Source organism: Anopheles aquasalis, chromosome 2 (assembly GCF_943734665.1).
Source record: "Anopheles aquasalis chromosome 2, idAnoAquaMG_Q_19, whole genome shotgun sequence".
NCBI classification, from domain to species: domain Eukaryota; kingdom Metazoa; phylum Arthropoda; class Insecta; order Diptera; family Culicidae; genus Anopheles; species Anopheles aquasalis.
Genome location: NC_064877.1, coordinates 61,638,147 through 61,640,646, shown reverse-complemented (window position 1 = coordinate 61,640,646; position 2,500 = coordinate 61,638,147).

Below are 2,500 nucleotides of genomic sequence, written 5' to 3'. Positions count from 1 at the left end.
TGCGTTCCCTGCTCACCGGACACGCTCTTCCGTTCTGACTCTCCGCCTGTCTTTAGCCTATTACCGGAGGCTGATTTGATGAGCAAGAGGGAGAGACACTCCGCTGCAATCGAGGGGAACTGTGCGTCCTCCACGACAACGCCCCTCTCGACGGTGCTAGATAAGTCCCCTTCCTCCGCGGGAACCTGGACCGGACCCCCGGAACAGAACTTTTTAACCGAATTACGATTTTACGGTCAAACTGAAACTCATGGAAGATAATTGAATGGAACCGATGAAGCGTGTCCCGTGGCTTGGTGGAGGGGTGAACCTACGACGTCGGTTTTTGGGACTGATACTGGTGTGCGCACGGTACCGTATTGGTGTTTGTTGTTGGGAAACACAAACAGGAAGAGAGAACCAGAGGAGAAAAAGAAGAGAAAATTAAGAAAATCAGGGAGGGTGTCCAGTACGACCAGTGGTGGCCACAGTACTACGGATGGAGCTTGTCCAAGATGCTTGTCTTAGCAAATGAGTTCGATGCGGAACATGGTCCGGGGGGCTAGCCAGCACCTGGTCCACGCATAATCTAATAATTCCCCTTCTGGAGGCGTTGCGATGCTTATGGAAGCGGCAAATTGAATCAAACAATCGAGAACCTATTGGTTCAAGCATCAACAATTGGATCTTGAGCGCAGGGCATGGTACTTTAATGAAACAGATCCTGTTTATGTTTTGCTGCATGAAATCGCCTTCGAATGGGAAGCTAATACAAATCGAAATGAATTTTATCTTTAGATCGTGTATAGAACTTCATCATTCTTACTTTCAATCTAATGATCATCGTGACTTGTGCTCGCTATCAAATGTCAGCATCCGTTGGATCCCTAGTTTCAAGTTTATCGTTTCGCTACAATCAGGGACGAACGATCTGAATGTCATTTCTATCATTCTACGAAGCTGCAGCAACAGCTGGGCTGTACATTATCGAACCTGACTAACCCTCATCGAAGGCACTTTTCATCGCATTTCCGCGCCAGCACCGGAGCGAAGATTCATGTGACAAACCATCAACGAACCGTCAAACAGATCCAACGTTCTCTGATGTCGAAACCACACTCCCGGACGCCCGCTGGGCTGATTTGTGGCTGAGAAGAACGAGCGAATGGAAATGGGGAATCGGGCGGTGGGATAGTGTTTCCGTGGTTTTTTGGACGAAATTCTAGCTCCACTCCGATGCGGTTGATGGATGGATGGAAGGAGTTTGATGATCGAAACGCGCGACAGCTCGAGTGCGGTGGACATTCGAGCGGGATACGATGCAGCATAATTGATGAACGGACCGGGCCGCGTCCAAATTCCATGGCATCCATTTTTCACCGAAATCCTGTATCCAAGGTCCAAGGAACGACAATGGGAAAGATGGGCGTTCCCAGCTCACTACTGCCCGAGAAAGTCACGGTAAATCAAAGGTCAAAATCATTAACAGGTGCACCTCGTATGCTGCAACCACCACCCAGGACGGACGCCCATTCTCATCACATTCGTCTCATACGGATCATAACAAACCATTGCCAGTGTCAAGAGGTCAAGCATGGCTCCCGCTGCGTCGTAACCTACGATCCGTATGAGCATGAGCATGATGATGGTACGATCTGGTGGTGGGCAAGCATTAGGAGCCAAAATCGAAGAAGAAGAAACCGTTCCGATGATGAACGGACCCAGATCCCAGAATACCGAAAACAGAAAGAACACGCGGCGACCATGTGTTCTCTTCTTTTTCTTTCTTTCTCTACGATTCGTTCCCCTCCAGCTTCGCGGCCAAGAAATCTCTGAATCTTCTTTCGTCGCTTCGTTTCGGCCGGTTTTTACGTTTTTTATGTTTGTGTTTTTGGCGAGCACCCGCGCACACGCCTGGCCGGCCGACTGGGCATCTTGGCGGAAGTTGTGGTTTATGCTTCCCGTGCCTCCCAAACGCAGCATTCCCCCCCTTTTTTGCCTCTTCATTTGGTTCAATCCCTTCTCTCTCTTTATAATTTTTTTGGCGCGCTCCCCGAAGCCATTCCCAATTCTGTTATGCTCTCAAGACATCCGTCTCAACCTTTTCCCCATCCCCGGCGCTTGGTCTCGCTTGATTCGTTAGCGAGTTCTGGGCGCCCCTCACCATCTCATTGCTCGCTCGGTTGCTGCTTCCGTTCGGCATCATTAATCGCCATCAGCGTCCTTTGACCCAAGCTCAAGCTAGTGCGTCTGTCCGTTGTGCATGTATCTATGTTTTTGTTTTCCCCCTAAGCCCCATAGGCCACCAACGGCAAACAGAACAACCGGCGCACGTGATGAGCAGCAGCAGTGGAGAGCCGAGTGTTATGATCGTTTCTCCCTCCAAGCGGCCATGATGCACATGATGCACGCACACGTGGGGCAGCACTGCCAAGGGGAAGCCAAAGGAGAAGCTAAAGCGCATTTTCAAGATCGTGATCGTTATGCCGGTGGCATGTGCGGATCGTTAGCCGCGCAGCAT